Genomic DNA, 23,744 nt, shown 5'->3' with positions numbered 1-23,744 from the left:
TACTATATAGATTTATGACCTTCTATAACCATTCTGGGAAAGAAAGAAAAAAACATGCATCAGCACCACTTAATGAGGCTTTACCATATCATTCAAACTCTTAGAGTGAAAACATATGGGATGCAATATCTTTAGATGATCTCATAAAAGCCTTTATTTAGGAATATAACACGTTTCTTTTGTGACGCTAGTTTTAAGGATAAAGTTAACACCACCCCCAGAAATTATATTCTACCACTCCTTGCTTGATAAGAGGGTGATTTTACAATCTACACTGTAGCTATCTAAGGATTTTACAAACTATGCAATCATGAGCTGTATTAAATAAACTATGTAAATCTATGTGGACCAGGGTCTAAATTAATTCAGGCCAAAATAAATCAAACCTTAGCTAGACCATTATTTAATTAAAAATTGAAAATATGACTCATGGCACTTAAGTTTACTGATGTTTACTGCCAAAAGAAGCATTGTTCCTGGGACAGAGATAAATGCAGGAAGGGCTGATAGATTCCTCAAGGTTGAAACAGAGATATTGAGATGGACATGGCATCATACACATTCCTACAATTGCTCAAATAAATATCTTTTCGATGAGTATTAGAAGTGAACTCAAAATAGAGTCACGAAGATCCATAGATATATGTTTTTATTCCCAGCTTCTTCTCTCTCTAATTTTGGAGTTTTGTGTTTTTCCTTGCCTTCTTGTGACTATATATGTCATATATACGTTAATATATAATCTCTATATATGAACTTTTTGGTCAATTTTTAAAAGCTGTTCTCCTTCCCATTTTGACTTTTAGGTATTACTTATATATTTTCTCCCTTCTATCTGCTTTCTGGAATCTGTCCTCTGACTTGCAATGTTAAGAGCATTCCTACTTGTGTCTCCTGTGCTGTGCAGGTCTGCATGTTTATGAAACTTCCTTCTTGGAATATATGGATGATCTTTCACCTGGCTGAGGCTCCTCCTCCTCTTGTGTCCTCAACAAGGACCTGGGGCCACTGTCAGGGCTGCCCTCAGTATGATGCTAATTTCAGGGAATGCTGGGTGGGGTAGGAATACGTTTGAACCCCAACCAGGACCCATGGGAGGACTAATATGTGGGTGTTTAGGCAGCTATCAGGACAGTATTTGAAATCCAGATTTTCCGGGTCATGAGGCCTTGGCCATCATGGATCTGGGTCGGATTCCCAGGCTGCAGACACTGCAGGCGGAAGGAAGCCGTGGTTCCTCTTGCAGGCGCCAAGGCAGTGAAGTCGCCTCCTCTATTCTTGCTCCCTGCAGCCCTCGCCACCCCGCCCAGTCCACGACCAGCTCCTCCCTGGGGATCTCTCCGAGCAGCGCCATTTTGCAATGGATTGATCCTCCAACATTTCCAAGTAAAGCTTTTCTGTCATATTTGTGTTTGGGGAGTCTCTAATGTTTTAAGGCCAAGAAATCGGTAATTTGGCGCTTCAGGCCTCTAGCTGGGTGGGAAAGGGGATTCTCTTGCTAAGTCAGTAGGTGCCTGGGTGTCCTCCAAACCCCATAGGGTTTGTGGGACCTGTGCCACCCCTCCTACAACAGGGCCTCCCGTTCCTCCACAACAAGCTGGCTCTGAGAGCTGCAGGATGGAGAAAGGTTGTCCTGGCCCCTGCCAAGGCTGGGAAACATCGGGGCTCTAAGGAAGCACAGGGATTGGGATTTCCCCACACATTAACCTTGTGCGGGGGATGGGGATGGAGTTGGTGCAAACCTTTGAATTATTGTCCCTTTCTTTCACTCTTCAATATGAGCGTGAGCCTCCCTCCCCAAATACATGAACAATTTTTAGGAGACTTAGAGAGAAACGCAATATTTAGGATCAAGTTTAAGATTCCCCAGAATTTCCCTCAAGAACGGCTAAAGCACATGGCCAAGAATCCCCTCACTACCAGCTGTGATCAATCAGGAAAGGGGAGGGGGCATCTCCTAACATGACAGAGGCGAGTCTTGGCAAACGGATCTCACCTCCTGTGGGCTGGTCTGATCCTAAACTCCAAGGGAACCGCAGAAGCCTTTCTTCCTGCCTCACAGGAGGAGGCCGCCGGGGAAGTCAAGGAAGACCCATGCATTAGCCTATGGCGCCACCTAGCAAAACCAGGGGGTACTTAAGAAAGATGGAGCTGGGAGGTTGTGAGGTTTGTTTTGGTTTGGTTTTTTTCCACAACCAGAAAAGGGGGTTTCCATTTCATTCACAGAGTTCTGGGAAATGGAATTTGTATAAAACATTTTTTGGTCATGATGGAAAACATTTATTTGACTCTAATGAGAGAATCTGACCCAAAGGCAATAGTAATCAAAATCTACAAGGACAAGTGCTTGATTCTCTAAACTTGTTTTTTTTTGGTTTTGTTTTTTTTCTTCTAGTAACAGCTGTGACTATGCAGTTTTTGCTTCAAAAAGAACTTGATTCTATCTTAAGTTAAAGATTTTTTTAAACTGGTGAAAGAGCTACGGTTCCCTGGTTTTCTTTTCTTCTGTTTCTTTTCTTCTCCAAGTCAGAGTTACTTCTGGGCGATGTCTTCATGTCCAGAAGGGAAGAGGGGCTCACCAAGGACACGATGCTACAGACAAACAGGTACGGTTGTGTCAAGGGACATTCTGACAATTTTATGATGTCACTTTGCCCCTTTGGGTTCTGGAAAGTGAACGGTGGCTTCCCTGCTCCGACACGTCAGCCCCATGAGGAGACACTTGGTGTACGTGCTGAAAATGCAGCACACGCAGCCGGACACGGTGCCTCATACCTGTAATACCAGCACTTTAGGAGGCCAAGGCGGGCGGATCACCTGAGGTCAGGAGTTCGAGACCAACCTGGCCAACATGGTGCAACCCCATCTCTATGAAAAAAATATAAAAATTAGCTGGGCGTGGTAGCGGGCACCTGTAATCCCAGCTACTCAGGAGGCCGAGGCAGGAGAATCGCTTGAACCCAGGAGGCAGAGGTTGCAGTGAGCCGAGATTGTGCCAGTGCACTCCAGCCTGGGCGACAGAGTGAGACTCTGTCTCAAAAGGAAGGGAGGAAGGGAGGAAGGGAGGAAGGGAAGGAAAAGAAAGAAAAGAAAGAAAAGAAAATGCAGCACACCCAAAACATCCTTGGAGACCACATCCAGAACACTGGAGCAGCCCTTCCCATCTGAAACACACAAATCTTTGTGGAAACAGAGACACAAGAATGCCTCTAGGTTCCAGGCGAAAAGTGTTTTGATAACCGCACTGAGAAGAGACAGTCTTTGCCTTTTAAAGGGTTAGGGGAATACAATGGTTGTCAATATGGGCTCTGGAGACAAACGCCTGGGGTTGATGCTTGCTTCCCTATTACTTAAACTTCAATAACCTTAGTTCTCTATGAAATGAGGATAATTCATAGGGTTTTTGTGAAGTTTAAATGACATAAACCATATAAAGTGCTTACAATAAGACCTGGCACATGCAGGCACTTAATTTAAATGTTAACTAGTATTTAACCTTACTAGAATTTAAAGGAACAAACCCGAGTTTTCTCGCATCCTAATAAACCAGTCATGTTTTTTGATCCTACCTGAAACGGTCTTCGTTAATTAGCGTAGCGTACGTATTGTGCCTGTGTAGCAACCCTCAATGGCAGTTTCTTTTTGATATCCCCACATTGGCAGCAGAAGCAGGAGCAGGTATCCAGCTTTTAAAAATTCTTTTAGGAGAAAAGCATTCAAAAAAGTTTGAAGACCACTGCTCTATCTCAAATGGATGCTGAATTAATGCAGTTGACCGATTGATAATCAAGGTTATTTTTGTTCACTTGCTTTTTCATGTATTACATTTTAAATTTCTTAAGTGCAAGGATCCTGCCTGGCTACCCTATAACCCCGAGCAGCAAAAAACTGTTATGTAATTTTATATGAAACACCTAGACTAAACACCTAGACTATTTGAAAAGTGGTGCCTTTTCTTAATCATATTAATGTGACCAAGAGTCACCTACTATTAGTCAATTGAATTGACACTATAGGCAAACAAAAACAAGGATTAATTTTTGGAACCATCTTTTAAGGGCTAGACACTGTGTATCATCATTGACTCTGGTCTGTTACTGTGTTCAACCAATGCCTCACAAGAATCAAGTTACAACACAACATTATGAACAGCCCATTTCTTATGATGTGGCAAACTGATACCTTTTCCCACAAGGCGAGTGCCTAAAGAATTTACCGGAAAGCCTTTGACAGTGATTAATGCCAGTGAAATAGCACTTTATTGTTAGAAGACATGGGATACATATCAACATACAAAACTTAAAGCCGGAGCCAAAGTGCAATGCTTCCTTGAGCTTCAATGACCAAGATAAATGAGGTCGTGCTCAGGCATTGGTGGTGGGAAAAATGGCTTGACAAATCTCCTATGTCCAGTATCTCCAGACTTCAAGTGGCTTTTTATTTAGGCCTAATTAAACTGCAAAAAAAGGAATATTAATTTGATCTAAGAGCAGAGTAGTCTACATTCTTCCTATTTTTTATGTTCATCCTGCACCCATATTTGTATAATCACACATTCTCATCTGAATTGGATCAAGAGTCTTTGTTCTGAAAAATTATTACAAATTCTTTATGGATAGGAAGACATGGATAGACGTACTGAAGACAAAAGACTTTTTTTGACTGCTATATTCTATTGTATTTGCTTTCAGGTCTAGTTGCAATGTTTTGTACTGAGCACACCAGAAATACAAACTTCACTGAAATTGCAATAGCAATTCATTGTACTTGTGTAATAGTAATAGCAATTCCTGAGATCTTCTGATTTTGGGTACAACCCTTTGTAGGTGAAAACTCTGTTCATGGCAATTTGAGCATAAACTCTCCTTCCATATTGTTATTAAATTCTGATGCACTGGAGCTGGGAAAGAAGCACCAGCTTCATGCAACTCCGTACCAAATCAACCCCCTGCCTCTGATATGCCACAATGATCTAATGAATTATAATGCTCTACGTATGATCTATTTAGCTGCAAAATGTTATCAGGTATATAAGCACATAACCTTGAAGACACATGACTTTATATATTTAATATAATCCTAATAAAAATTTCCATGAGCTTCTTGGGAACCCTGGCAACCAATCCCAAAATGAATATGAAAGAGCCAAGGACCAAGAAAATACATGACACTCAAAAAGAAGAACCCTACAGGAGATCTTGTCCTCCAGATACTACAATTGTTCTAGGGCTATAGCAATTAAGATAGTGTGGTATTGGGAAAAAACATATAGATGGACCAGGGCAACAGAATATAGAATCCAGAAACATAACACACATGCATAGAATTTTTTTTTTCCTTAGAGCTGGCTTTGCAGACACTTGGAGGAAATACTAATTATTTCAATATGTGGTTATGGGGAAAACATATTACTCATGTGTTAAAAAAATAAAATTGGACCTCTTATATCACACAAAAAGCCAATTTCTGGTGTATTAAAGACTTAAATTTGAAAAGCAAAATTATAAAATTTATCAAAAATTAATACACATTGATAATTTTATAGCTTCCTAGTTTATAAAGACTTTCTAAATATATATATTATAAATAGAATGATTCTTAAAATGAGATCAACCACATTAAAATTAAGAGTTTACATTCCCAAAAATACAATGTAATGACCAACCTGGGAAACAGTAGGATGCTGTCTCTACAAAAAATTAAAAATTAGCTGGGCATGGTAGTACACACCTATAGTCCCAGCTGCTTGGGAGGCTGAGGTGTGAGGATCACTTGAGCCTGGTAGGTCAAGGTTGCAGTGAGCCATAATTGTGCCACTACATTCCAGCCTGGGCAAGAGTGAGAGCCTGTCTCAACAAATAAAAAATAAAAATAAAAGACACTGTAATGAAAGTAAAAAATAAGTGTCAGAAACTGGGAGAAGGTATTTATAACATAAAGAATTAAGTTCCAGAATATACAAGGAACTCTATAAACCTGTAAGAAAAAAATGAACAATACAACTGATGAATGAGCAGAAATGTTACATATGTGTTTCACAGAAGAGAAAGAAATGGCAAAAAATACATGGAAAATGCTCAATCTTACTAGAAATTGGGGAAAAAATTAGAACCGCAATGATCCCATGCCATTTTACACTTACCACACACATAAGAAGTAAGAATCCTGACAATACCTGATGCGAATGAGAATATGCAGCAGTGGTTACACCACTTTGGAAAATAAGTCAGCATCATTTAGTAAATACAAAAGGTAGCTGAACTCTCTGACCCAGAAATTTCACCCCTAGGTATATTCCCTAGAGGAATTCTTGCATTATTTACCAGGAGGCATGTAAAAGGATGTTTATACCAGCACTGTTTGTAATTGAAAAAAAAAAAAAAACAAACTGAAAACAGACCAAATGTTGATAAACAAAGGAATAAACTAGCTGTGTTCACAATGAATACATAAATGAAGAAATCAAAAAGCTACAGATGGCTGGATGTAGTGGCCCATGCCTGTAATCCCAGCACTTTGGGACGCCAAGGCAGGCAGATCACCTGAGGTCAGGAGTTCAAGAGCAGCCTGACCAAGATGGTGAAACCCCGTCTCTACTAAAAACACAAAAATTAGCCAGGCATGCTGGTGGGCACCCTGTAATCCCAGCTACTTGGGAGGCTGAGGCAGGGAGAATTGCTTGAACTCAGGAGGCAGAGGTTGCAGTGAGCTGAGATTGTGCTGCTGCACTGCAGTCTGGGCAACAGAGCAAGACTCCATCTCCAAAAAAAAAAAAAAAAAGAAAGCTACACAGATGAGGTTTAGAAAGGAAATGTTGAGTAAAAAAGCCAGTAGTAGAAGAATATATGCAGAATGACTCCATTTACATAGCATTCAAAACACACAAAATTAAACAATATATTTGGAAGGATATAAATACATGAATTTAAAACTATAGAGAAAAGCAAAGAGATAATGAATACAAAAATCTAGTTCGTAGTTGTCTCTGATGGGAGAGGGAGAGGGGAGAGGTTGGGAAAGAGTGCTTTAAAGCTTTCTAAAGTAATGGTAATGCACTCCTCAAGTGGGTGGTTGGTAATGAATGTCTGTCATATTCTTATTATTTAACACCCCACCAAGTGTTTTAAGCTCTTTATTTTGAAATAATTTCATACTCATATCGAAATTTCAAATAGAAATTTGAGTTCAGTAAGTTCATTGAACACAATGAGTTCCTATGAGCCCTTCATCCAGCTTCCCCCAATGATATAATCTTACATAAGAACAGTTCAATTCACAACACCAGGAAACTGACATTGAACTAAATGGCAGACTTTATTCAGATATCACTAGTTTTTACATGTACAATTTTTGACAGTGTGTATGTAGTTCTTTGACATTTTATTGCATGTATAGATTCCTGTAATTGCCATCACAATCAGAATCGAGAACTGATCCAATTAACACTAAGAAACAATTTCCTTTCTCTTGAGTGTCCTACCCTCCTCCCAGCCCTAAGCCCTGGCAACAACTTATCGGCTTTTAACACTATAATTTTGTTACCCTACATTATATTTTAATGTTTTTTAGTATCTATTTACATTTTTTTTTTTTTTTTTTTTTTGAGATGGACTCTCACTCTGTCACCCAGGCTGGAGCGCAGTGGCGCGATCTCGGCTCACTGCAAGCTCCGCCTCCCGGGTTCACGTCATTATCCTGCCTCAGCCTCCCGAGTAGCTGGGACTACAGGCGTGTGTTACCATGCCCAGATAATTTTTTTGTATTTTTAGTAGAGACGGTGTTTCACCGTGTTAGCCAGGATGGTCTTGAACTCTTGACCTCAGGTGATCTGAGGTCAATCCCTCCCACACACACACACACACACACACACACACTCAGTTTCAGAAGAGAAAAATGCTTAGGACCTGTGAAGATGATCCTTACATCCACCATTAGCTCTCTTGGTGAAATTTTCCCAGGCTTACTCAATTACAAGTAATTTCATGTTCACCCAGTTCACTTCCTTCACCCGCTCCTATAAGACCAAAGATAAAGGTGTGCACACATTTTTTTTATTCTCTGGGGGGTCATCTTAGAATCAAAAGACCACTCTGTTTTCCCAAACCTCCCCGTAGCCAGGAGTTTGTCATTTTTTTTTTCATATTTTCAAAGAATCAAAGTTTGACTATATTGATACTTTCTATAGTACATCTGTTTTCTATTTCCTTAATCTTCAATCTTATCATTGGTATATCCTACCTCCTTAATAAATTTAATTTACTGTTCTTTATCTCAGACCTCTGCAATGGGGAAGACATTTATTATGTCTCTGTTTCAGAGGATAAAGCTAGCCCAGCCTGGGGAAGTTTTACCAAATAGATTAGACACAGGTGGAAAAATCACAGACACAATCACAGACACACCAAGAGTCACTGATCTTGACTGATCGAGCCTGACACTCAAGTCATGCTCTGCACTTTTCATTCCTTTCCCCTTAGGCTGGTTTGCTCCTGTTTTTGCAGAGTCCCTGGCAGATCTCAGGCTCCCTGACGTCTGGCTGCTCCAGACACAGCCAGTTTAGGTTGAAACTAAATGATCTCATTCACCTGAAGCTCAATGTAGTTGCCTGCCTTTCCTGGAATCCAACCCACCTCTTCCTTAATAAGATCCTTTTCCTCCATCCAGCATCCTGGGGAGAAAGCCTTCCCCTCCTCTAAACTTTTATTTAAAAACAAGCAAACAAAACGGCTTCCCATTTGGGCCCTTATGATTCCCCTTGATGCTTACTGCATTTTTCAAACCTGGTTCTAAACAGCCTCCACTCCTCACCACTATTTTTATTCTTTCCCCTGGTTCTCCTCTTTTGCCTGAGGTGTGCTTTGTTTGTTTTGTTTCCATTTTCAGTGCTCACCCAGGCATGTATAGGCAGACTCTGTTTTCACCACAATCAACCAGTTCTTGGAATCTTCCTTCTAAAGACAGTTATGTTTCCTTCTAAGAACAATGACAACATTGGGGATTGCATTCTTGAAGAAAGCTCAACAACAATTAAATGAGTTTATTAGTGTATTCCTTAGGATAACATCATGTGATTTGAAAACGGGTCTGTGGACAAATAAATCTGAGTGACAATGGATTTAACAGAGTGCTCCCCAAACTCTGACATGCAAGAATACTCAGATCTTTTTTGTATTACCACATACCTCCTTTTTTTTTGGAAGGGAGGTTTCTATGGGAGGCATCTTGAGTGTAGAACAACCATTGAATTAAGATATGTATATGACAATAACATATCGTTTTTTAAGAAAGCAAAGTGAAGAGAGCTGAAAGTTCTGTTCTCCAACTTCTATGACATGAGCACAAACACATTCCATGTAATGAATATACTATTTGCTCTTAGATCCACCGTCCACCCTGCCACCTCCCCAAAGGGGCTTACCTATAAGGAACAGGCTCCCTTGTTCTTCATTCCCGTCTCTTCCTTGATCCCAAGAATACTCCCCACTAAACCTCCTGGATCCATCTCAGAATCTACTTTCCAGAGAATCAACCTATGACAAGAGTCAAACAAGTCTATATATTTTATGAGAAAGAGCAGCCTTTCTTTTTCCTCTCATTACCAGTTTTCCAGAGGCAATTAGTTTCAGCTCCTCTGATGTATTATTTGTGTATCTCTGGAAAAAATGTTTATATTGCTACTTTTTTTCTGTTTTAGGCATTACCATCAACTTAACTCTATGGAAACTGAAGATATTGCTCTCTTACACATACACACACACAGGGATCAAGAGAGAGAGAGAGAGAAAAAACACTTCCCATCTACCCACCCTCCCAGTAAACTTAAAATCAGTACCCAGTAAACATGTTATTATGACAATACATAAATGAAAAAGAAAGCTCAACAATACAATATGATTGCTTTTCCCCCTTACATTTTCTTTCCCTAAAGTGAATGTTTGTCTTGTTTTTCCATTTGCTTAGTTTTCTATGTATTTATCACTAATTTCCAAACACTCCCCCTATAAATCTCCTCTTTATATATTCAAACAAATTAAGTACACTATCACTTTTACTTTTTGGAAGATGTCTCTTCTAGAACCTTCTGGACCACGTTAATTGAACGATCGATACCTAGGATTGCCTACTGTTTTCTTGGAATTTCCTTTCCCGTTAATTTGGAGACTTCCTTTACATCTTTCTTGCATTGAATCTCTTGTTTTGCTCTTTCTTGGTCTACTTCCTTGTTCTGGTGGAGCACATCCATTGGTACTTTCCTTAGAAAGGGTGCATGGTAGGTAAATTTTTTGAGATCTTGTTTATCTGAAAAATAGTTTATTTTACCTTTATACTTGGTTGATGTAGGAAGATAGTAGATCTAATGACTTCTCCTCCTTTAAGCAGATGTCATTTTAAAAAAAACCTCTTTTTCCTTTTATTGTATCTCTCTAGCTCCTAAGGTCTCCAGAGTTAAAAAAAAAAAAAAAAAGGCCATGAATAGAGACTTTAATTCACAGGTTACAGATGTCCTCGGTTTAGAAATGTCTTCAGACAATATAGCTAAGTATCAATTTAGGTAATATGAGGAATTACTTTTGAAAGCCAACTTAATTTTTCAATTATTTTTTAAAGCTGAGTTCAATTTTACTTCATGATTTAATTTTAGATGTCTAGTTTTAAATATTTTTATTCCTAAAAAAATTATATTATGTAGATACTAATGAAGAATTCCAAATCTCCTCCTAAAATACAGAAGTAATCCTATAAAAAGTACAAAAGTCTAAAGATGTGCCACAGTAAAAGTTTTCATGTTATGGAATACTGTGCAGGCATAAAAAAGAATGATATCATGTGCTCTGTAGGAGCATGAATGGAGCTGGAGACCGTTATTCTTAGCAAACCAGTGCAAAAGCCAAAGACTGCATGTTCTCAGCTTGGCCAACATGGTAAAACCCCATCTTTACTAAAAACACAAAAATTAGACAGGCATGGTGGCACATGCCTGTAATCCCAGCTACTCAGGAGGCTGAGGTGGGAAGATCATCTGAGCTCAGGAGGCGGAGGATGCAGTGAGCCGAGATCATGCCACTGAACTTCAGCCTCAGGGACACAGCGAGACTCTGTCTCACTGCCCCTCTCCACCCTCTCCCCCCGACAAAAAAAACAAAAAAACCCGAAAAAAACCCGCATGTTCTCACTTATAGGTGGGAGCTCAGTGATGAGAACACATGGACACATAGAGGAGAACAACACACACTGGGGCCTATGGGAGGATGGAAGGTGGGAGGAAGGAGAGGATCAGGAAAAATAACCAATGGGTACTAGGCTTAACACCTGGGTGATGAAATAATCTGTACAAGAAACCCCCATGACACAAGTTTATTCATATAACAAACCTGCACATGTACCCCTGAATGTAAAATAAAAGTTAAAAAAAGTTTTCATGTTAGAATCAATATATAGAAAAATAGTTATATTAGATATTGCTGCATTTTATTTATTTATATACATCTACATACACATTTGTGTATATTTGTGTATATAGTATGCATGCACATATATAGCTAATGCATCCACATTATTCAAAAATAAGAATTGTAAAAGTATACAATGAAAAGTCTTTTTCCCCACCCAGTTTCCTAGCTCATAGAAAATGATTACTTGTTTTTTTGTGTTTCCTTCTAGAGATATTTAATGCACATACGACCAATTATTAGGAAACACATTGGTAATCTGAAAGGAGTTTAAGGAATAAATTATTCGAAATGGTTTGGACAGAGCAGAAGGAAATGACATGGAATGGTAAGGCATCATGCTACCTGATTTCAAATTTTATTACAAAGCTATAGTCGTCAAAACAGTATGGTATTGCCATAAAAACAGAGACAGAGACCAATGGGACAGAATAGAGAGCCCAGAGGCCAAGCTAAGAATTTAGTCAATTCATTTTCAACAAAGTTGCCAAGAACACACAATAGGGAAAGGACAGTCTCTTCAGTAAATGGTGCTGGAAAAACTGGATATTTACTTGTCATAGGATGAAACTGGACTCTTATTTCACACCATATACAAAAATCAACTCACAGTGGATTGAAGACTTAAACATAAGTCCTAACGCTGTAAAAATCCTGGAAGAAAAGAGAGAAGAAAGGTTTTTGACATTGGGTTTGCCAATAATTTTGGGGGGTATGACACTAAAAGCACAGACAACAAAGTCAAACATAAATAAGTAGGACTACATCAAACTAAAAAATTCCTGCACAGGAAACCATATATCTGATAGGGGCTTAATATCCAAAATACATAAGGAACTCATGCAACTCATAACGTGATTAAAAGTTGGGTAAAGGACCTGAAGAGACATTTTTCCAAAGAAGACATACAGATTGCCAACAGGTATATGAAAAGGTGCTCAACATCACTAGTCATCAGGGAACTGCAAATCAAAACCACAATGAGATACAACCTCAAACCTATTAGGATGGACATTATCACAAAATCAAAAAATAATTAAGTGCTGGTAAGGATGTGAAGAAAACGATACAATTGTAAATTGGCACAACCATTACGGAAAACAGTATGGAGTTTCCTCCAAAAACTAAAAATAGAACTACTAAATGATTTAGCAATCCCACTTCTGGGTATATATCCAAATGAAATGAAATCAGTATCTCAGATATATCTGCACCACCATGTTCACTGAGGCATTATTCCCAATAGCCAAGATAATGAAACCAACTGTGTTCATCAATGGAAGAATGGTTAAAGAAAATGTGTGAATATGTGTATGTGTGTATATGTGTGTATATATGTATATGTATATATGAATATACATATATGTATATATTATGTGTATATACACACAGGAATGTGTGTACATGCACATATACATGCATGTAAACTATATATACATACACATGCATGTATATATACGTTATATACATGCATACATCTATATCCCTATATGCATGTATATACATACACGTGTATACATATGTATATATGCATGTATATGTATACACATGTATATACGTATATATGTATCCATATACATATGTACATGTACATGTGAGTATATGCATATGGATATATGTGTAGATATACATATGTATACGTACATATGTATACACATGTATATATACATATGTGTATATGTATATACATGTGTGTATACATATGCGTACATATGTGTGCACATGTATACATGTGTATGCACGTGTGCATGTACATGTGCACACGTACATATACATGCACATGTATACATGTGTATGTATAAATACACACTTGCGTATATATGTATATGTATGTATACATGTATGTGTACATACATTGATATCTATGTATATGTATGTATACATGTATGTATACATGCATTGGTATAGATGTATACATATGTATACATACTTACATGCATAAGTGTGTATAATATACACGTGTATATATACACACACACACACACACAGGAATAATATTCAACTTTAAAAAAGGAGAGCCTGCCATTTGCAACAACTTGGATGAAATTGGAAGACATTATGCTAAGTGAAATAACCCAGGCACAGAAAGACAAACGCTGCATAATCTTACTCATATATGTTATCTAAAAAAGTCTAACTCGTAGAAACAGAAAGCAGAACGGTGTTTGCTAGGGGGCAGGGGTTGGAGGAAAATGGGGAAATGTTGATCAAAGGGTACAACCTCACAGTCTGAAAATGCACAAGTTCTGGAAATCTAATGTATTGCATCGTAACCATAGAATAATAATATATTGGATATTTGAATTTTGCCAAAAGTGTAGATCAGCAAAAAACAGATATGTGAAGTGATAAATAGGTTACATAGCTTTATTTGGGGAATCATTTTACAGTATGTATATGTATCAAAACACCACGTTGTACATCTTAAATACATACAGTGTTTGTCAGTTATATCTCAATTAAAAATAAATAAAATAATATAATATAAAAAATTGACTAATAAATTACCACTAATGGCTGGGCAAGGTGGCTCATGACTGTAACCCTAGTACTTTGGGAGGTCGAGGCAGGCGGAACACTTGAGGCCAGGAGTTCCAGGCCAGCCTGGCCAACATGGCAAGACCCTGTCTCTACTAAAAACACATACACACACACACACACACACACACACACACACACACACACACACATTAGCCAAGTGTGGTGGTGTATGCCTGTAATCGCAGCTATTTGGGAAGCTGAGGCATGAAAATTGCTTGAGCCCAGGAGGTGGAGGTTGCAGTGAGCTGAGAATTGTGCCACTGCACTCTAGTCTGGGCGACAGAGTGAGACACTGTCTCAAAAAAAAAAAACCCAAAAAACAAACAAACAAACAAAAAAAAACAGGACAAGTAATTTTTAGGAAAACAAGAAAGAAGTATCATATGGCAGTGAAAATTCGTAGTGATAATGAATTTTTTAAACTAGTAGGCAAGCCAGCAATGCTTAGAGCTAACATGAGAGTTGTTTTTATCATCCCTAAACTTCCCTCAGTACACACAGGCCGCCACCACCACCACCACCACCACCTTATTTTCAGTAAGTCACTTGGGAAATGCTGATGATAACAATATTAAATGTCTTGGAATTTAAGCACCTGGAACCTGGTGAGGAGGTGATGATAGAATGCTAATACCTTTTAAAGTTTGATAACTGGGTAGGCAAACTGTGACAGTGTGTGTTACAATACAAGTAGGAAAAAGAAGCTGATTTGAAGGAACATGTAAAGTTTAAAGTTCAAACTCCTTGATTATTAATAGATATTGGGGAAAAATATGATTTTGCAAAGATAATTAATTCCCTAGAAAATCACTCAAGAGCAATCACGGGAAGAATTAAAAAAACTGGCAGCTAAGCAGAATGTAGAAAACTCTTTTTGAATTTATTTAAAATAAATACAATGAAAATATTCCAATTACAGTTGGCTATTGAAGTGATATGTTCCGTGCCAAGTTTGATAAATTAATGCCTCTGTGGTTTACACGTTCTGACATTCACTGAAGATGATTCATCATGGTGATTTCAGTTGTGAATTGTGTCTAATCAAGAAACAACTGAATTTTCTCTTTAACAGCAATTTATACCCTATGTTTATTTACAATATAATATTCATCCTGAAAATGATATTGAATTTTGTGAAGTAATCATGAACTTTCAGAGATGCAAACTAAACTATTTACAGATGAAATGACAAGATGTTTCAGATTTGCTTTCAAATTACCCAGTGGAATGAAGGAAAGTGGGTCAGCATTTAGATGGCATAAGATTGGCTGGGACTAAATAATTCTTTAAGCAGGTTGATAACCACACGAGGTTCCTTATAGTATTTTTCATTACTTCTGCATATGTTTGAAATTTTCCATAATAAAAAGTTTTTGAAAAATACAATTAGACTCCTGAGATAAGAAGTTGGAATTGTGGTGGTATTGATTGTCATCATTTGAAGAGGACTGATAAAATTCAGAGATAAAATTCATCTCTCTGGTATGTGGCACAATAAACCCCTTGAAAAAAAATAAAGAAATCAAACTCGGGCAGAAACTAAGGGGATTTCAACCTACCCATCTTTATCCTCTGTTCACAGTAAGTTCTAAGATGTGGCTTCTACTGGTAGTTTCAGTTACATGTTAGGTGCAGTGTGTGTATATATATATATATATGTGTGTGTATATGTGTATATATATACACTCTTACCTCTGAGTCGTATGTTTTCCTAACTCAGCTTAAGTGGTAAGACCAATTTGGGAGAAGTATTGTGTAAGAAGGAACATATCAATTTTTAAAATACTTTATTTAAAAAGAGCTTATTTCAAAGGTTTCCTGTTTTTGTCTGAAGCAATTATATACTTCAGCTGAAGCCGGGGTTCAAGGTTGGTGAGAGGCTTCTGAAAGTCCTTATTCATCTACACTTTGAAAAAAAAAATGCTCAAAATCAAATGTGTTTGTAGATGAAAAATTCAACAAAATGGTACTTTCACGTTTAATTTGGATGATTGAAAACCTGGTAATATAATAAAAGTTATTTCAGGCTGTGTGTCAATTTTATGTCTTTTTAAATGGTAAATGAGATTGAATGTATTCTCCCATGCCGGGAAATGTCGGTATTCAAACAAGACCTTTCTTTCATTTATTTTAGGTTTGTTTTTGTTTGTTGTAGTTTGAATAAAACAGAATTTTCAAAAGAAGAAACTGTGCAAGATAAAAACTGAAAAATTAGAAAGGGACTAGATCATCAAAGGCTTTAAATGATAAATTTTCATCTATATTTAAAGGAACTTTTAGTTGCATACACACGAGTGCCCAGCCTCTCTCCTATGTTTTTTCTCTGCAGGAGCCAAGTCAATCTCCTGAAAGAGACTTCCTGCTTTATTCTGTGAATTGGCCGTTATTAATATCCACTCCCACCTGCTGTGGGTAGGTCACAGTCATCTCTGACGACAGCCTTAGAAGCAGCATGAACACAGAGAAGATGTCTCACAGGCAGGATCTGGAGCCCAAGAAAAATATTCTCAGCTTGAGATTTCTATCGGAAGTTGGAATAGACCTGGTCATCTTTTTTTTTTTTTGAAACGGAGTCTTGCTCTGTCGCCAGGCTGGAGTGCAATGGCACGATCTTGGCTCACTGCAACCTCCGACGCCCCGCTTCAAACGATTCTCCTGCCTCAGCCTACCGAGTAGCTGGGATTACAGGCACGCACCACCATGCCCAGCTAATTTTTGTATTTTTAGTAGAGACAGGGTTTCACCATGTTGGCCAGGATGGTCTCGATCTCCTGACCTCGTGATCTACCCGCCTCAGCCTCCCAAAGTGCTGGGATTACAGGCATGAGCCACTGCACCCAGCTGATCTGGTCAACTTTTTACAAAATATTAATTCCCTTCCTTTTTCCCCTGGAGGATAAGTATACTTGCCTATTCCATTGACTTTGGGCTTGGCCAGGTATTTTACTTTGGACAACAAAACAGGAGCAGACATAAGAGCAGAAGCTTTCGATGTGGTGTGTGACATGGCTTCTCTCCTAAGCTTCTTTGATCTGTCATGGGAAGAACATGTCATGGATAACCATCAATCATGGACAATGTGGAGATCAGAACCCAATCTGAAGCTTGAAGAAAGCCCAGGTGACCTGCAGCCTGAAGCAGAGCTCCCCCAAATATCCCATAAAACTGTGAGCAAAAAACTATAAAGGCTTGTTGCAAGCCTCTGAATTTGGCAGTGGTGCTACAGTTTGAATATTTTTTGTCCTCTCTAAGATTTACATGTAAGAAACCCAACCTCAATGCCACCATGTTGGGAAGTGGGGCCCTTGGGGAGCTGTTTAAGTCATGAGAGCTCTGCCCTCATGAATGGATTAATGCCATCATGAAAAGAGCTTGTGGGAATGGGCTGTCTCTCTCTTCTGCTCTTCAGTCCTGTGAGGACACAGCAAGGCATCATCTTGAAACCAGAGACCAAACCTGCAGGTGCCTTGATCTTGGATATCCCAGCCTCCAGAACTGTGAAAAATAAATTTCTGTTTTTTTATAAATTACCCAGTCTCCAGTAATTCTGTTACGGCAGCACAGGACAGACTAAGATAGCTGATTTGTTATGCAGCATTATTGCATTAACAGCTGACTAACATAGAAATCATCCACGCACACAAGAAATGTAAACATGAGAGCAGACGCATTTCCTAGAAAGAAGGCATAAAGCAGTGACTCAACCTGTTTATGGCTTATAGACTGTTTGTGGCTTGTGGCTTATAGACTGTGGTGGAGTAAATGTTTGTGTTCCCCCCACCAAATTCATCTGTTGAAATCCTAGCCCTCAAGATGATAGGATTAGTGGGTGGGGTCTTTGAGAGGAAATTAGGTCATGACAGAGGAACTCTCCTGGATGGGATTAGTGCCCTTATTAGAGAGAGAGCTCCCTCCATCCCTCCTGCATGTGAAGACATAACATGATGGCCATAGATGGCCATCTATGAACCAGGATGCAGGCTTTCACCAGACACCAAATCTGCTGGTACCTTGATCTCAGACTCCTCAGCCTCCAGAACTCTAAGAAATAAATGTTTGTTGTTTAGGCAGCCAAAATGGACTAAGACATGGATTTTATTGAAAATCTAATAAATGCCTTGATCAGATTCTTCCCCAAAATAGCTTCCTTGCATCCACCAGTCTCTTTTCAGATCTCCATACTATATGAGTCCATCTGATTGGCAGAATCTAAAATATGTCTGGAACTCAAGACGCAAAGGAATTTAGGATATGTAGCTTTTTAGCTTTCCAGCCCCTAAAACTCAGGAGGAGGTTATGATCAACTCGAGTGAGCCAATCTACTCTTTCTAACAAACTGCCCTGTAAGTAGACAAGCAGTTTAGGGAGGAGAATGAGAAGATGAAGCTGGAGAGAATTAGGAGAAACTGATGTCATAGAAATCATGACAAGAAATAATATGAGGAAGAAGGAAATGGTTAATTATTTAAAATAAGTGACGCAGAGAAACACCAAGTAAGAATGTAAAGTACTGCTGAATAATGTCAAAAGACAAGACATAGGAGAGAGGCTGGGCACTTGTGTGTATACAACTAAACGTTCCTTTAAATATAGATGAAAATTTATCATTTAAAGCCTTTGATGATCTAGTCCCTTTCTAATTTTTCAGTTTTTATCTTGCACAGTTTCCTCTTTTGAAACTTCTCTTTTACTCAAACTACAACAAACAATAAGAGCAATAACAATGTCCCTCAACACCAAAACAGGAGCTGCTTCATTGGTCGAAAGACGAGAAGGTAGAGACAATGACTCCTAGAATACTCTTTCCAGACGTTGGTTGAGGAAGGAAGGGAACGATGTGATTACCATCCATGAGACCTTGTGTGATAGTGAATCGCTCCTCAGTAAGGGGTTGATAAACTCTGCTGTGGATGGACTAGAAAAGTTGCAATCTTTCTCCTTTGTGTCATTTAAAAAAAAAAATCCTCTCCCTGTTCTCTAAGCTAACAGGTCTTCTTCTTGGGTCTCGTAAATCATCTTGTGAGTGAACAGAAGTGATTCTCAGATTTGCTTTGCATCTTCTTGCTGTGGAATTATCCTCATCCACAGCACAGGAAAGTTCTCTGAAGCGGCTCTCTCTGTGCTCCACTTTTCTTCTTGCCTCATGATGCAACCTGTATCCCATTACCCCCAGGGAAGGCTGTCTCTATTATTCATCTTCTTTGTCCTAAAATCCACATTCATTTTTACATCATACTCACAGTCCTCAACCCCTACAGCTCTCTAAGTCAAATCATTCTTGGCTTCATGACTTTGGTAGATACTGCCAATAATCTCCCAATATCCATCTTCCCTTCTATTTTTTTCGTAAAAGAATCCCCAAGTTTTACATGAGCCCAGCTAGAGACTAATTTCTTGTCTTCTTAAGCAGCTAGATGTGACCATGTGATTCTGTGTGAACCAAAGGGACTCTCACTCGTGCCTTAGGTGATGGCTGGCTGAAGAAATCTTGGGGGCCATATATTGAGCATAATGAAGCTGTCCTACTGACCCAGGTTACTTATTCTGGACTGTTAAATGGGAGGGAGATAAATCCACATTTTAGGTAAGCCACGGTGTGTGTGTGTGTGTGTGTGTGTGTGTGTGTGTGTGTTTAACTTGAAGGGGATCAGGATATGCTACCCCAAAATATGCCACTTTAACAAAAGGTTTATTTTGTTCTGAAGGCAACTGAAAATCAACAGATGTAGAAGAGTTCTCCACCCTCCCTTTATCTGCCTAGAAGCTGGGCATGAGTTTCCCTTTGTTACGGTGTCTATCTCCTGTACCAGGAAGAGGAGAGCAACTTATATCACCAGAGATGGAGAGTTGGCACCAAGATAAATCTGCATAACAGACCTTAGGAAAAGGACCTTTATCTTCCATTAGTTTTCCCCATATATTTCCTACTTATGTCCCCATGATTTATCATCCCTTGAAGTTCAAACTTTCCTTTATTAAAAGTATGTGTAAACTAGAAGTCTAACTACTTCTTTTCGGTGAACTCCTGTGCATATAAATATTAGCAAAAATGACATGCTTTTTCTCTCATTAATCTATCTTTTGTTAGTTTAATTCATAGGCCCCCAGATACTGAACGTAAGAGGACAGAGGAAAAGTTGTTTCTGACTCTACCCTAAACAATATAACGGTCACAAGACATATTGCTCTCCTTGATAACAGTGGCTGTGTGGTCCAGCTGCCACACAATGTCCAAGACTGGTTTCACAATGACAACTGCATCTTTCACGAACAACTTCCATAACTTGTTGTCTGCCTATTAGAAGTCTCCTCTGACTAGAACGACATCGAAAGATGTTTCTCTTTTATATCTCATGACATCTGAAGAATTTGGGGCAAGAATGAACAGCACCTTGTAGGATGCTCTTGGAAACTCTGTCTTCTTGGAAACTGCACATATTCCCCATGATCTTCTGCCCTTGGAGTCAGCCAGCTTGCAACAAATTCAAGCTCTACCTACCACTCGATAGCAATGCTACTGAACTGTTCTGTGTCTCAGTTGTAAAATGGGGTAATAATTGTACTTGTCTTCAAAAGTTGCTATGACAATATTTTTAACGGAAATTGTTATGCAAGTTCACATTATTATAATTACGCGGTTAAATTATCTTGCTTTTGAAAGTTTTAGGACAAAACATGACCATGTAAACCAATCCTTGGGCCTCTCTCTGGGTCTTGGAAAAGTCTGTGTCATTAGCTTCACAGTAAATCCACTCTGACTACCTCACAGGGGAACTAGAGGATGACACAACATACAGACAGGGCGGGCCACTGGCACAAAGGTAACTTTGTGCTTATTACACAAGGGTGACCCCTCCAGATTGACACAGGGCTCAGGGCCAGGAGAGCAAGGGCTGGATTTTAACCCTCACTATTTTTCTTGGTTGGGGGCCTTTGGCATTGGAAAAACTGGAGATTGCTGATATAGCTGGGGGTTGATGCATTCTACCAAGGTCCTTGGCCAACAGGGTGGAGGTAAGCAGGAACCACATTCAAGTCCCCTTTTCTTGCCAAGTTGTATGTCTCAACATGCAGCTGCATAGACCCAAGAATAGGGCATGTTTGGCTTCACACAAAGTCTCTGTCTTTCTGCTAAGCTCTGCGCCTACTTTTTGCTAATGTGTGCAGAGATGCCTTAGAGCTGGTGGGTGGGCCAGCATATTACACCAGTACAGGCAGCAGCCCTGATCTCTGGCACGCAATAAGCACTTTACAAACCTAAATGTTCCTTTGTGTCCCTATCCCACTCCCCTTCTTTCCTACCGATGTAAGTTTTCCTTACTTGCTCAATCTGTATAACTCAAGGTCATTAAAAAAGTTAGTTTGCATATTCTCAAGGAAGCAATTGGAAACCTAAGTTGCTCCAGGGAATTGCCGGTAAGTGTGTCCCTGTGCTTCCAGGGGATTCCACATAAGATAACATCTTTGGGGATTTTGCCAGATTCCTTGTCTATATGCACTGGTGCACTGTGACAAAGATCCTTTGCTTGGCCAAACTTTAGTCAGAGTCCTGAACCCTCTCATAGGTTCATATGTGTATTTCCTTGTAAAATCTAATTTTAGCAAGAACCCTGTTAAGTCAGTTTAGCAAGACCATCCCCACCCCACCCACCCTCAATATCTGATCAGGTTCTTCATCGTTCACCATCTCCCAGGTGATGTCTTATCACCCTGGCCTGTCTTCAGCAAGAGTCTTGTGAGGTTGCCTTACACAGAATCCCCCATACTCCTCATGTTTTCTCTTAGTAATTTTCCATCCACTGACCACCATCCTGCTCCTTGGTTATAAATTTCTACTTGCCCATGCTGTATTTGGAGTTGAGCCCAATCTCTCTCTCTCCCACTGCAAAATCCCATTGCTGTGATCCCTATACCTATGAGATGGTCCTGAATAAAGTCCTTCTTACCAGGCTTTATTACTTATCCATGAACAATTTTTTCTTTAACTAGCAGGGAAGGAATTTTCAGTTGTACCACTCTGGGAATGCCCAGAGCTCATATTAGGCAAAGTCAAGCCAGAGGACTGTGCCTGGCCAGTCTCAGGTGGTGATGGTGGGATCAGGTAGCCAAGCATCAAAGTCCTCTAATTAGTCAGTCTTGCCTTTTGCACCTTGGTGGGAAGACGTGAAGCAAATTCCTCAAATGGCCCGTTCTCTACAAAGCAGCCACTAGAGGGCTCTATAGGGTCTCTCTCTCTCTCTCTCTCTCTCTCTCTCTCTCTCTCTCTCTCTCTCTTTCTCTCTCTCTCTCTCTCTCTGAGGCTGTAGATTTAGTTCTGTCTGCTTTCTAAGACCTTCTGAAGGGGCAAAGCTGGTTTACTTAGTTGCTTTCTTCAGCAAAATGTATACTGTTCAATAAATGTTGCAACTGACAGATATGTTTCAGCCTTGGCTTCTCCTTCCCAGGGAATAAATCTGATAGGTGATTATGACCACAGCGAATGTGTAAAACAGGGAATGTGGCTAACATATGCTACCAGGAAAAATAAGCACTAAAGAGCTGCCCTCTGCTGATAAAAAAAGCTTACTGGCATAACTTCAGATTCCTAGTCTGTAACAGCTTATACTTTCGATGGTCTGAGGATTTCTTTTTCACTTAAAAAAAAAAAAAAAAGCATTGACTTTCAAGTTACCCACAGTTTTTTTTTTTTTTTTTAATGTGATCAATTAAGAAAACTTAGCAATTTCTTTGAAGGTGTAAAAAATAAAGTAACTTATAACTCTACTATTTAGAGATAACACAAATAACATATTTTCTATACCTCTCAGTCTATAAGTACGTATATACATGTATGATTTTTTTTTCCCAAATTAGAATCCTGAGTCTACATTCTTTTCACTTACCATTGGCATTTTCCTGTCATTAAATACTCTTCACAATCTGATTTTTAAAGGCTAAATGATATTCCACTATAAAGATATATCATAATTTATTAACAAAGTTCCTCCTGTGCCCAGTGTGCTCGCTCATTCTGCCCACTGCTTTCTCTCCTTGGGCACATAGGATGCTCACATTTCCCTGCCTCACCTGCAGTTCTGCTGGGGCCATGTGACTGGGTTCCAGCTGATAGAGTGTGGGTGAAAATGACTGGCCCGGGGCTGAAAAATTCATGTCTCCCTCTGGCTCTCTTGTCTGATGCTGCAGTAACTTTGGAGGTGCTAGTTGACATGACTGTAATACTGAAGCAGCCTGGATTGCTGAGTTATCACTTGGCAGAGAAAAGACCATCTAATTGGCATCAGACTGTACGATCTGAGTGAGAAACAAGCCTCTGTGAGTTACTGCACTTACTGAAATAGGCCTTAAGTAAACCGACCTAAGGGAAGACCTGCAAGTGGCTTCCAACTTTCCATTATTGTAAGTAAATAGCAATATTTTGGTTATTTCCAATTATGTTGTTGTCATAAATGAGAAATATTTGGGTTATTTTTTCCTATTTTAAGTAAGTGGATAGTTACTATTTTCTTCTTTATATTTTTGTATAATTTTGTAGTTTTATACAGAAAGCTATTTTTTTTTTTTTTTTTTTAAGATGGAGTTTCACTCTTGTTGCCCCGGCTAGCGTGCAGTGGTGTGATGGTGTGATCTTGGCTCACTGCAACTTCCACCTCCTCTGTTCAAGTGATTCTCATGCCTCAGCCTCCCGAGTAGCTGGGATTACAGGCATGCACCACCACGCCCAGCTAATTTTTTTGTATTTTTAGTAGAGACAGG

General features: G+C 39.2%; 1 long non-coding RNA gene across 4 annotated transcripts in view; it reads left to right on the top strand.

Annotated features, from left to right (window-relative positions):
• Positions 1–17,515, top strand: part of LOC105473103 (uncharacterized) — a 46,012-nt gene extending 28,497 nt beyond the window's left edge. For 3 of the 4 annotated variants that reach the window (XR_011625062.1, XR_011625061.1, XR_011625063.1), the window contains 3 exons: positions 2,527–2,606; positions 11,662–11,778; positions 16,321–17,515. This is a non-coding gene — a long non-coding RNA (uncharacterized lncRNA). Of the gene's footprint in view, positions 1–2,048; positions 2,607–11,661; positions 11,779–16,320 lie in introns of those variants that run through there. The other variant, XR_982070.2, reaches the window with a different exon arrangement.
• Positions 17,516–23,744: the final 6,229 nt, after the last annotated feature.

Source organism: Macaca nemestrina, chromosome 6 (genome assembly GCF_043159975.1).
Source record: "Macaca nemestrina isolate mMacNem1 chromosome 6, mMacNem.hap1, whole genome shotgun sequence".
NCBI classification, from domain to species: domain Eukaryota; kingdom Metazoa; phylum Chordata; class Mammalia; order Primates; family Cercopithecidae; genus Macaca; species Macaca nemestrina.
Note: the sequence above shows the minus strand (reverse complement) of the source record. Positions and strands in the feature narration are given on the sequence as shown.